Below are 13810 nucleotides of genomic sequence, written 5' to 3'. Positions count from 1 at the left end.
AAGGGAAGGGAAGGGAAGGGAAGGGAAGGGAAGGGCAGTTTTCTAATTGCCTGAGTGAAGCCCAATGGAAGATCTACTCAGTTTGTTATCCTTCCCAGCTTTTATCCTGCCTAGCTTTTTCCTTAACAAACTCTTAAGGATCCTCCGTGATGGAGACCTGCTAGACCATCCTTTTCAATGGGATAAAGAAATTAATTAATCTTGTTTGTTAACTCAGACCATGAGTCAGGAAGATGCTCACATATGTTCCTAACTGAATTTCTAGTTAGGCACAGAAATGTGCCTTTGAGGTTAAGAACTGCTATTCAGCATTGATGTGCTGTGGAAAATTAGTACCAATAAATATAAATGCTGTTTTCCCAATAATAAATTCAGGGCTTATCTCACTGACACTACAAAAATAAAGGAAGAATGTCAACTGTGGTCAGGGAAGGGAAATCCAAAAGTTTTAACAGATCTATCTCAACTGTTTCCATTTCCAATAGATCTCTGCAAAGTCATGTGAGAGAACACCTGTCCTTTCCCACATGACTGCAAAATACCTCCGAAAGTCCAAATGAATGATGCACATTCTTCTACAGATGTTTACTTTAAGAAAAAGTAGATTTTAAAGTAATTAAAAAGCCTTTTTCCTTAGGCCATCGTATTTGGCTCACCAAAATTGTTATCTCCTGTGGGAAAAGCCCTCAGAGGGCTCCATCCTTGGGAAAGTCCTTTTTGGAACAGCCCTTCTTCAAGGGTCTGCATAGAGGAAAAATAAATGAAACAAAAAACGACAACCAAAAAACCACAAACCAACAAAAGAAACCACCAAAACCCCCACATCTTTAATACTGCTTCCTTTGGGTTGCTCAGAGATATGAGATTCTCCAAGATACGATTACCTCTCTGATAATATTCACCACATATGCTCTGGGAATGAAGCAAAGCCCTACAAGTTGAAATTAGATTTCCTATATATCTTTAAGCTTTCTTTTAATGCTGAGGTGAGAATAAAATCAATGCTTAGTCGGTGAGTAGAAGACAAAAAACTGCTAGGCTAAAAGTGTGGTGGGGGTGGGTTTTTTCCTCTCATAACATTACATATAATGAAGATGGGGAGAAAAAAATGATAAATTGTGGAGGGAGGCAAGGAAAAGCTTCAGATGTTGCACTATTGATGCTCTTTAAAACTGTGTCTCAGGCATAATGCTCTGAGTCAGCCCACAAAAACTTAGACACAGAATAGTTACAATAGGCCGTGCAGTTGTCTCCAGAGACAACAGGAATATTATTCCCCAAAGGATAGTTTCCCAGTACTTTGTCCAGCAAAACTTGAAAGCTGTCCAGGGATAAGGTTTCCACCAATTCCCTTGAGTGATTACTCCCCAGCCTCATATATCTCACCGTTTGGAAGATTTTCCTGCTGTTCAGCCTACATTTTTGCATTTCTTAATTTCATACCATTACTTGTGGTTATGGCCCAAATTAATCAAAGTACTTCAATGCATGCTTAAATTTAGGTATGTGCTTAAGCTCCATTGAAATCACGTACGTTGGTGTTTCGCAGGGCTGATGGATCTGCACACGTGTTTTAGCACTGTGTTGAATTGGGACTATGCATCATGCAAAATAATTATCCTTCTCTTACATATTTTTAAGCCATTATCCTTCCCTTGCTTAATTATTGATTAGATAAGCTATATATTTAAGCTACTTAATCTCTCTTTGTGTATCAGTCTTTCCAAGAGTCCGATAATTTTTCTTCTTCGGATCTGAATTCCCTCGAATTCTTTCGTGTTTTGTAAGGATGGATAATGAGGTATTGCAATTTAATGCCATATCCCAGGTGTGATTACATAAAGAGCAGTTATTCTGTGCAGTCAGAGGATATAACTTACCTTCACCAGCAACCCCAAAGTGCATTGATTTGTTGTGGCGCTCTATCATTTTGTAAGACTCTATAATCTACTTCTATTCTTTTCCATATCCATCACTCTGGGCGTTCAGGTATTTTTGCTTGAAGAGGCAGACAGACCTTAGGCCTTGAAATTCAGTGTGGTGTTTTACACCAGAAAACCTGTAACAGAACCAAATTGCAACCTTGTAGGTTTCCAGAACACTTCCTCCCATGAAAAAAAATCACAGTTTTAAGTTGTATTATTTGAATGTGTTCACCCAGGATTTTGGGCTCTCAATTAATTTTCTTCAGGAGGATTTGTCACACATACCACCTTGGCACTGTGGTGTTTGCTTCGTTAGTTGCTCATTATTCCACTATCCCCCAGGTAGATGTGGATCTTTAATGATAATTTTATTATTTTATGATGGTTTAAAATTAGGTTTAGTGAATTGTAATTGACTGTGATTCTGAGTCTTTTCTCTTTTTTTCTGTTTCCTTCTTCTTTTTCTGAAGATCTGTGTCCTATTTGCTTTCTATCTTTCTCTCAGATTTCCATGAACTTCCATAAACAACTGTCACTGAGCCATTACATTCTGTAATGAATTACCTTATTCTCAGAGATGCATGTCGTCTGGACCAGTTCATTGGTACATTTTCATGCTTTTCAGGCTTGTTACCAGTTCTGCACAAAATATACAGTGTTTTCTTTACTTCATGATCAAATATTATATGGCTTGTTTGGTTTTCACCCTTTTCTCCCAATGTGAAATATTGTCATGACAAAAACACGTGAACTGTAAAAAACAAATGTCATGGAGTGATACAAATAAACATCACATGTTTCCTGCTATAGATCTAGCAAAACTCATCTCTACTAAACTCACATTTCCATCATAAAATCCCCACAAATCAGGCTCACCAATTTCTTCAACAGCTAATGATAGCTAGATATTTACACTGAATTAGACCCCGACAGACTGCACATTCTGTGTTTTCTTCTTCCTTATCATCATCTTCTCTGCAGTCCTGATTTAGGAAAGCACTCCAAGATCCCTCCCTACTAGGGAAGCACCTCATGATTTTGCATGCTGAATTTTCCCACACTTATTTTTAGGCACGAACCTCGGTGAGATCGCTGCACTTGGCTAAAGCAAAATTACAAAATAGGGAGTAGCTCACAAGGAGAAATCAGTGCCAAGGCTCACACATAGTCTGACTTTTGTAGTCTCTTCCTTCTAATACCTACCTTCATCTTCGTTTTGATACCATTTTTCTAGGTGTGAGAGCAACCTCAAAAAACCTAACAAAAGACCTCCTCCCATATTACATAGGAAATGCAACAAATAATAATTTAATTTTGAAAACACATGTCGTAAAAAAATACTTTCCATTTAAGGGGTAGTGTGAGCCATAGCACACTGGCCAATTACAGTAGGTTTGCAGTAGCTTGGCACCATCAGAGCAGCACGAAGGAGAGAAAGTGCCATGGGGCAACTGGTCCCTAACATGCAGATGACATATTTCCTTGCAGCCTGTTTATGCCCAGAGTCTTGTGCAGCAGAAGATGGGTTCTCAGTGTCTCACTAACAGTGTGCTGCTTTTGGCTGGGGTGGAGGTAATTTTCTTCACAGTGGTTGGAGTGGGGCTGTGTTTTGGATTTGTGCTGAACACAGTGATGATAATCTAGAGATGTTTTTGGTATTGCTGAGCAGGGCTTATACAGAGCCAAGGCCTTTTCTGCTTTTTGTACTGCCACGCTGGTGAGAAGGCTGAGGGTGCATGGGAAACTGGGAGGAGACACAGCCATGACAGGTGCCCAAAAACAACCAAAGGGATATTCCAGACCATATAACATCATGCTCAGTATATAAAATGAGGGGAAGAAGGAGGATGAGAGTGATGTTTGGAGTGATGGCATTTGTCTTCCCAAGTAACTATTACAGGTGATGGAGATGGCTGCTCTCCTGGAGATGGCTGAACACCTGCCTGCTCATGAGAAGCAGTGAATTACTTCCTTGTTTTCCTTTGCTTGAGTGCGCTGCTTTTGCTTTTCCTATTAAACTGTCTTTATCTCAACCCATGAGTTTTTCAGCTTTTACTGTTCCAATTCTCTCCCTGATCCTACTGGTGGGGAGTGAGCACAAGGCTGTGTGGGGCTTCGTTGCTGGCTGGGGTTAAACCATGACAAATACGTCTGATTCTCTTTTGGTATTACTGCTCTTTTGGTAGGCATCAGTGCTGTAACAATGCTTCCTGAAGTGTAGGCAGTAGGGACATGGGAAGACTCCCTGGCACAGATGCTCAAGATAGGGTGTTACCCTTAAAATTTTAGTATTTAGTCCAACCAGGAAGGCTGTGCAAAACCACTGGGGAAGACTGGTGGTGACTGGTTGACTGATGGCTTAGACATGGATTGTAAAATGGGCCTGCATAAGAGCTATCTGAACTGTTGACTTGAATCTGTCTGTACTTGAGATAATAAGGCAATTAGACACAAAAATCATTAATAATTTAGTTTAATTGAAACCTAACAATACAGACTTCCTGTACGATTTCAAGTTATTTCAACTGTTTGGAAAGCATGACCTGTCTCTGTTGTTGCAGTACTTTTGTAATGTAGGAGAAAGTAAAAATTGTCACTAGAATTTCACTTTAAAAGAGTTTGTGTTGCTTTTTTTTTCTCATTAATTTCAACTTGTGAATTCTCAGAGCTGGCTATGGTTATATTTTCAAATAGGCTGAAGCCTCTTTTTGTGTGTGGTTAAATTAGGCTGGAAGATGTAACTAGCTGTTGTAAAGCAGGGGGGGTCTTTGATCTAGAAGCCACCTTAAAGCAGATGAGTGTGCTGAGCATGCTTCAGCCAGGCTAAATGGGACAAGCAATGAAATGCCCCTCCACATAGTTACTGATGAAACAACAGGATGCAGAAACAGCAGAGTAAAATAAGCCATGCTGTCAGAGAGGTTTCCCTGGGACCGACAGCAAGTTTGGAAGCAAAGGGGTTTGTTAGTTGCAGCTGCTGGTAAAGGTCCAAAAAAGTCCAAGGAAACCAGGAGAAACCAAATAAACAGCAAAAGCAATGGCTTGGTTGAGGAGGAGAAGAAGCAGAATGATTTTTAGGACCAAAGACAGTAATTTCTGGGCTGCTTGTTGATTTACTCTTGTAGTATTCAGGAAAATAAGATGTTCTTTGCAACAAACAGCACACCACCACACGGATACTTGGTGCCTGTACTCCTTAGGAAGCCAAAATATTGACCTTAATCTTTAGAACACTTGAAGCCGTACGTTGCATGCTGCGACTTACCACGACTACATCAGCCAGGATGACGGAGCGTTTACGCACTACAAGAAACCATCGTCTCCCAAGAGGAAGAGTGGCAAATTCACCACTGGCATCCCTCGCAGCATTACCATGCAGGATGAATTATGCTGATGTCCAGAAGGTAAGGTTCCAACTCACATTGCTTGTTGGGCTTGAGAGCAATTTGAGCTACTGGGAGAAATATTGTATTGCCCCTCGGGGACTGCTGGGCGCACAGTGCTTTTGCAATACTCTTAACCATCTATCCTGTAATGCTCATATTATCTGTAACCACTTATCTCACCTATCTCCTGGCAGGCAGGATTGAGAGAAAAAAAAACAAGGGAAAATACCACTCTTGTTGCAACACTGTGGGAGGATTTAAAGCCATTTGTGAAACAAAAGTAGAAAATTATCATAGCTAAGAAATTTGTGTTTTAAAGGTGCTCTCCAAGGGCTTTGACTGCCATGGTATAAATTTAGTATTTGTGATATTAATGGAAAAATTCTAAACTGAGTAGGAAATTTAATTTCTTTTTTGAGGTTATACTGCAGTGGTAAAGTGATCCTAATTATTGTTAAGACTAAATGCTATTGTTAGGGGTAAATCCAGTTCCAAAAAGAAATCAATAATACAAAGACAGATTTTGAAGATTTCAATTAATAAAATCAGGTAGAGTGGTTTGTATCAAATACAACAGAAAATCCCTTCAGTGAAACATGCATAAGGTTAAGTCTTGAGCAGATACCTCATGCATACAATTTAATGAGTAAAAAACATAAGTCAAATAAGACTGGGTCAAAACACAGACAAAGGGATTATACCAAAAATCAGGGCTTTAAGGAATAGGTTGTTGTGCAGAGACATGCAACTGATCTTTTTGGTCCTCTACATGACCTTTCTGCCTCGTGAGCTCTGTTTCAGAAATCAGTAGAATGATTTTTCATTAAGTTCAGTTTTCTTTTAACTCATATCAGCAGTCACTGAAATAATGGCTTTTTTTACCCCCTACTGTACAGTTGATTGGCACATCCTTGTTTCACACATTCGTTTTATAAATCTTTTAATGCTTCCTCTGATTGGGTCACAGGAAAATGATCCGAGACAAATGGGAGATCTAATTTTCAGATAGCCCGGTGTCTGGCAGCTGAAGAGAAAGCAAACAAAACACCAAAATGTACCAGCAGAAGCTCCTAACGTCTCTGAAGAGATGATTGAAATGCAAAAAGGGCCAGTGGACTCGCTCTGAGGGCTGTGTGAAATACTCAGTGGCCCATTACCAAGGTACTGATGCGGCAACAGTGCAAAAAGGGCAACAGTGCTGGGTAGTCTTGAATGTTCCTAAGTATGGTTATAGATGTACCCAATTAGTTTTGTGCTTATGAGGGCTGTAGAAGAAAGGGACTAAGAAAGGCTTGCTGAAACAAATTCTGAAAGGGAAAGAGGAGCAAGCAAGATGTACCTAATGTCTTTCATGAAGGATAACAGGATGGAGTATAAAATGTTATCAACCAGCACACAAGAAAAGGGGGTCAGAGACCTCACCTATTCAGCCAAATGGAAATCTGACAGCAGTCGATACCTGGAGCAGATTTCAAAAGAGGTTTTCAGGTGTATAATCTCACCAGAGGCCAGTGGGAATTACACACTAATCCATAGTTTTGCATGACTCAGAAAAATAACAAACATGTGGCAAGGACTGTAGGTAGCCTGACATTAGCACGTATAAAATGTGTAGTGGTGGCATCTCCTGAAGCTTGAACTCATCTCTTGGTAACTTTGGCTGAGCAGGAGTTTATTATTCGTAACTCTAAAATCTACCCCATCTCATTTCATCTTCTGAGCTGTACAATCAATAATTCAAGTATGCATTTTAAGAAGATTTCCAAATTAAGCCAGACACCCTAACGTATAGGACATACTACACCAATTAGTATACACAACAGCTTCTCAGTGAGCCAAGATGAGAGCAGCATAGTGATTTGGAGAATATGAATATCATTATACTGAAGAGACGCTTAGAGCAGTAGGTAGGGAATAAGGTTCAAGCATAGGAATTGCTTTTCACATGCGACTCTCAATATATTTCAGAGATTTGTATCCAATGCCAGGCCCCTGTAAACTGAGTATCAAATTGATGTGTCCTGTATCACCAGGCTCTTTCATGGGACATAGTTAAACCCCTAAAAGTTATTAACAACGATGGAATTTAAGTCTGATTTTCCAAACAAACTGCTATGGGAATTTTGCCTTTCATTCACCTTTTGTGCTCTTCAGTACTCCACACTGTGGAGCATTGCAGTCCATGAAGACAACCAGAGGAGGAACAAAAAGAAGTAGCAACTTCCTGTTTCAGCACTCAACCACTGAGTTACAAATGAGTTGGAGATGGTGTCAGTTCTGTCTTCAAAGCAAAACCAGACAGTTACCAGCAGGTTCTTACCTCTTAAGAGCACCGTTGCTTCTGCAAACTGAGAACAACCACAAAGATGGGCTTTCTTTAGAAAATAATGTGCCATCGAGCTCAATCCTCAGCTAACTTCAGCTGATGTATCTGCAGTGGTTTGAGCCTGGAACACCAATATGCACAGATCATCCAGCTGCTTGTGTTATCCAGTACATCCTTTTCCTTGGGTACATCTTGCTGACTTTCAACTTGCTCAAATGATCTGTGAAGGGAGGGAATTGCAGTACAGCTGGTTTTCCAGTGTTGTTTACCTGGTGCCACATGCTTGTTTGTGACAGTTTCTGGGCACTAGATGGCCTGGATGTGGCAGTGGAGAGCATCATCAAATATGATGCAAACAGCAGAAGACCTACTTTGTGATGGTTGATCCAGGATGCCCATCATAAATTTAAATGTAGGTTGTAAGTTACTTGCCTTCTGCTTTTTGCAATCCTGACATAGAATGGTTTTTGTTTGTTTGTTTTGGATTTTGTTGTTGTTGTTGATGGTGGATTTTTTTTGTTAGTTTTTATTATTTTATTTTGTAGGAGGGGTGGTTTGATTTAGTTTGGGTTTTCCCTGGTTTTTTTTTCTTTTATTTATATTTATTTGTTTTTAATTAATTCTACTGATTGCCTTGTTGTCTCTATTAAATACTAGCTGTTCACAGTCATGCTTTTCAGTATTAAAGGTCTTGCACTAAGAATTCCTGCTATGACTGCTGACCTTATTGGTGAGCTAGTTGAGGTGTTATTTTTTTTCTTTTAATCTGGAAAGTGACTGTCCTCTAGCTTGGAGGATTCAAAGCACTAGTGTTGCTTGCTCCTTGATATCCTTCCAAGGACCAACATACAGGTGGATATGCTGTTGGTTGGCTCTGTGACCAAACACCTGCAGACTGCTGGCTTTTCTTTTTCTGCCCTTGTGCATCCCCCTCTTACAAATCTCTGGGTCTCATTTACATCTTTGAAGAAAAGCGTATTTACTTTAACACATGAATTGAAAGGGAAGGGTCTTCCCTAAAGAAATAAAATTATCATTTTATTCAGGGAGGGCAGTAACATATTACCCTCCCAGGGGGAACCTCATTTGCCCCTTTGGCAGCCCAGGCCCATGTATCCCAGCCTCGGGGCTAATCAGAGGCTGGATCAGAATAGTCTGCTCAGGCTGCAGAGCTGATCCTGCATATAGAAGCTGGAGTGAATGGAGTGGGTGAGGGAGAAACATGCATTTCAGCTCTTCAGGCCATATCTGTACGTAGCTGGCCTTCACGCACAGCTTTCCTGTGCAAAGAATATTGGGCAAGAAAAGGCCACCTGCTTCATCAAGGTGTATCTCTTTGTGTCCTTAGCAGACAGCTAAATCTCAATGTTCATCAAAACCAGCCAGGTTTTTATCTGCAGTATATAAATGCTAATCCCAGGTATATATCCGTATAGACGTGTTAGCAATAACTACAGAGCACTGTTACTGCTGTTGTTGTCTTTGTTTTTCTGCTCTGACATACAGGTTTTCAGGAGGTCCAGTTCAAATCCAGCTACCAATGAGTTTTGAATGTTATTATCACATTTTATACTTGTTTTTGCAAAGTGCATTGTTTATGTTTCTAACGTGCACAATACTGTATTGGTTTTCCCAATAAATTTTTAAGGAATTGTAATATCCTCTCTGTGTCATTGCTGATCACATATTTGTCTTCTCCTGCACTCTCAGTCTGGCATTCTTATGAAGTGGAAAAGCAGTATCCATGATGATATAGTCTCCTTCCTTCCTTTCTAAGGCCACCATGCTGGATCTGCTAGCACATACCTTAGGGCCATTAACAGCCAAAAAAAAAACCCTCAAAGAGATTTTTGTGCATTTTCTCACTTGGACTAAGATTGAAACATATCCTCTATTACTATGCTGTTGTGTTGAAGTCACTCGTATTGTGTGGCTTTTGCAGAATGCATGATGCATAATTTGGCAGCCTTTTAGGCTGCACCTTTTAAAAATTTCTAGCTGAATTGTTATGATCATAAACAGAACTACTAATAGTCTCCAAAAGTTGACTGAAATTCCTATGCTCTGTACTTTCTTCCCTCTGTCTTCATTTTGTCATTGCCTGTGCAAAGAGCCCATTCCTTTGCAGCCATAATTAATCTCTCAGTTTCTCTTTCCAGTCCTTCTTTGACAGCGATTATCACGTCTATTTTTTTTAGCTGCTGAAGCTGTCAATCCACAATGCTTCCCAAGAGCCATGTTCAGGTTCACAGAAGCAGGAAGTGAGCACAGAAGAAAGTCCCAGAAGTCGGTCATCATTTTAGAGATAAGGTCTGATCAGGGAGACACGGCTGCTTAGTTTCAGAAGATTTAAAAGCAGCATATGGTTCATGTTCTGGATATAAACAGCTTACACACACCCCCCTATTACCACACATGTGTTCCAGCTGTCCCCCTAAGCCCACATCTAGGAAGGAGCAAGAACTGCACAAGCACTCATGGTATTTTTCCTCAAGTACTCTCCCACCCGTTTTAATTTCAGGGACTTTCTCAATTACATGTCATTTTATTTTTTTTCACGTTTAGTAATGCCTTCTGGATTTCTGCTGCACAATCTGATGGCGTTTCTCCCTGGAGGCCATGCAGATGTTGAGCACCCATAAAAGCAGCCCTGGCAAAGCCTCAGTGAGGCTGCAGCTCACCACCCCCAGGAGTTTCTTCTGCATCTGGCTCCTTCTAGCATTGTGACTCCCAGAAACTACCATCTCCTCTCAGTCAAGTCTGACCCCTAGCAGGAGTCATAGCCAGCTTGCTCATGGGGAAACTGCTCCACAGCTTTTATCATCTTTGTCCCTCTCCTATGATTTTTTCTTCATATTTTGTTTGCAGGTGAAGAGGCCAGAGTAGCACACAGTGTTCAAAATGGGAATTAACTATGGTTTGGTACTGGGGTTTAACAGTATTTTCCGTTTATCTACTCCCTAAAACCATCTACGATTTTATTCAGCATTTTCAAATTCATGTTGTTTTCATGGTCTCAGTCCTGACAGTTACAGCCAGCTCAGAGCTCATGCTGTTCACTTGAGCCTCAGATTGCTTTTTCAAGGTGCATCACCTTACATCTGTTTTCACCGGGTTTCACCTGTCGTTTTATTACCCAGCCTCTCCACCTTCACAAATAATTTGGTAGGTCTTTGGTCAGCCCTTGTTTTCACTGGCCTGACCAACTTTTTTTGTTATAATCAAACCTTTTCATTTTAAGAGCTGTGTCTTTTTCAGACTGTTTATAAACACGTTGAACAGCGTAGGTCCTAATACAGAGTTTTTAGGAACTGCCTCAGTGAGCTCCACCCACATCAAGAACAGCCATTAACTCCTACTGTTTGCTTTCTATCTTGGACTAGTAACATATCCAGGCAACTCCTCATAGTAGAGCAAGGTTTTCTGGCTAAATTGATCCATCATTCCCATTTGGCCCCCATCTACTTTAAAGAATCAGAACAGGTGTCTCTCCCACTATGTTTGCTCCAATAGATCAACCTGTAGGACACCAAATGACAGAAAATACCAAAACCAACAGTGTAATATGAATTTTGTATTCAAAATAAACATAGCAACATTGCATTGTCACATAAATGATTGCTCTGCTGCTGAGAAATATTTCCCTATTCTCTAGGAACAATTAACTACATAAAGTTTATAGTACTGGAAGGCAGTTGCATACTGACAATGCAGAACAATTTGCAGACGAGGTTGATTGCACTGGCAGGGTTTAACTGAAAAATAAAACAGAGATACACATTGATTGAAGCTATCTAAATAAAACATGAATGGCTTCTAATGAAAACAGCAGGCAAAACAGCAGTTTGAGGCCTCAGCAACAACACTTTTCTCAGTGTGGTATGTGGGACAGCCAGAGCAAATAACGTTGAGTAATTTACTGGTTTACCACCTTAAGGTACATAATTTCAAGCCCACAGATTTATGAAAATACCTTTGGTATTATTCACCCTCCTCACCTCTAAAGATTTTGAGTAGCATTTTTACAGATTTTTAAAGGTACTGATAGTATAATCAATGGGGGGGCCTTACAAAGGGTGATGAGTTGCTGTAGGTTATGTCAGAAGAGGTGCTGCCTCTCTGCAATGCGAACAATGCTCTTCATGCAACACCGAAAACCACTTCTTGCTCTCTCTGACAGTCTCTTGAACATGAAGATGCCATTCAGTTGGGGAAAACAGGTCCATGCTTCCTTCATTCTTCACTGGTGTTTCCACTGACTTTTGTGGAACTGCTCTGATTTTCTGGCTACTGGCCATAGATAAAAAATTAATCTGAGACATGACAGTGGTTCTTCCTGAGTCTGTATGGAATATTTTTATTCAGTTGATGTAGTGTCTTTTTTCTTATTTGACACCCATGCAACTCGTTTCTTCTGTTCTATTCCTCTTTCTCTGACAGTGGCATGCACAGTTCCTTCCATCCACCAACAGATTTCATTATGTTTCTGTTTACTTATGCTTTAAGATCATTAATGAGGATGTTGACTAAGTCAACATCACTGCCACTAATCACTGTGTTATGCTACCTGACAGTGCCTGTCTGTTTTATGTGCTGTTATTTGGCATTACCCTTAGCCATGGACTATTTGCCAGCTCTCAGTACACTTGAGAGCAAAGCTGGTGAATAATTTATTAATGAATTTGAATCTTATTTTCCTTCATGAAGTACTATTAAAGACCGTTCAGAGGCTATAACGAGGTTCTTTTAGATGATTACTTCGAAGGCGAGATTAAGGCACAAAACTCCAAATGTTAGGTCTCAAAACAGACCATCAACTTTATTTGTAACAATAACTAACGGTAAAAGCGGGGGAGAATAAGAGTGAGAGATAAGGAAAAGGAAAGGCTACAAAAGGAAAGTGCAAAAAGGTTACCACCACCAGCGAGGGAACCGGGTGTAGTCACCTTCAGGCAGTCAGGGAAGGACCGCTGGAGAGAAGCAGGCGGTGAGCAGACCGGATCCAAGACGAGCAGGAGACCCAGGCAGGTGGGACACGAGCAGGATGGAGGCAGGCAAGACGGAGGCAAGCAGGACGGAGCGAGGAGTGGGGCCAGCAGCCAGCACGGGACCCTGGGCAACACCGACCAGACCGGACCAGTCAATAACGCTGGGCACTGCCTTAAATACCCCCCGGTGGGCGCTCAGTGGCCAGCTTGGCTCCGGGCAGATCTTTTCACGATGTCGATCGGTGAAGCTGCTGGTATCCAGGCGGGTTGGCTCTGCCAAGGCGGGGAAATGTAGCAACTTTCTGTTGTAGACTCTCCCGGAGGCCAGCGAGCAGTCCAAAATGCCCCCCCTAGGTCGATGAAGACAGCCCTGCTAAAAGCTAAAGTCGATGTCCCCCTGGTAGCCTGCAAAACTTACCCTTGGCGCGTACCTCAGCCGATGGAAATAGCTTCCTTAGCTTGAAGTGGTTGAATGCCGCTTGTCCGACTTTAAACGGCTTCGAAGAAGCCTTGCCCAAGGCGTTAAATTGCCCCATTAGCACCTCTCACGCCTCGGCAGAGCGACCAATTACCAATTGTTCATTAAACCGGTCAATGTAAAAAGAAAGAAGGGAGTCAGAGATGGAACAAATGTCTTAAAAATAAGTACAGTCTGATTGTTCCTGATTTGTTTCTTCCTTGAAAATTTTCAAGAAACACTTAATACAAACATGTTTTAGTATGTGGGTTACTGACAAATATCATTAATACGATCTAGACTAATACTTTATGTGTTGCGTTTCTGTTTATATATATACACAAATATATAAATATGTGTGTCCATGGAGATTTATTCTTTATGAGGTGTTCCAGAGAAGCTATGTTTCTTTTGCCTGTATGTGTTCGGTGATAACTGTGTTGAAACTGGCTCTTCAGTTTTTATTTTTTTTTAAGGATTTAATTCTCTATGAAGCATTTCCATCTCTCACTTTTGTTTGCCTTCTGAAGATCAGTACTATATTCACCTTTCACTAATATATTGATTGGTCTCCGGTTGTTTTTCAGTTTTCAGTAGTAATTGTGGTGCTCTAGTGGAAAATCAGGCTGATGTTTTCTTGAAAAAAAATCCTCATTGAGAAATTGATTTTTTTAATTTTTTTTATTTAAAAAGGAAATATCTATCCAGACATTAATCGTTTTTTCTTG

The sequence above is a fragment of the Lepidothrix coronata genome, unplaced genomic scaffold, assembly GCF_001604755.1.
Source record: "Lepidothrix coronata isolate B3197 unplaced genomic scaffold, Lepidothrix_coronata-1.0 Scaffold162, whole genome shotgun sequence".
Classification (NCBI taxonomy): domain Eukaryota; kingdom Metazoa; phylum Chordata; class Aves; order Passeriformes; family Pipridae; genus Lepidothrix; species Lepidothrix coronata.
This window is presented reverse-complemented; position numbering follows the sequence as displayed.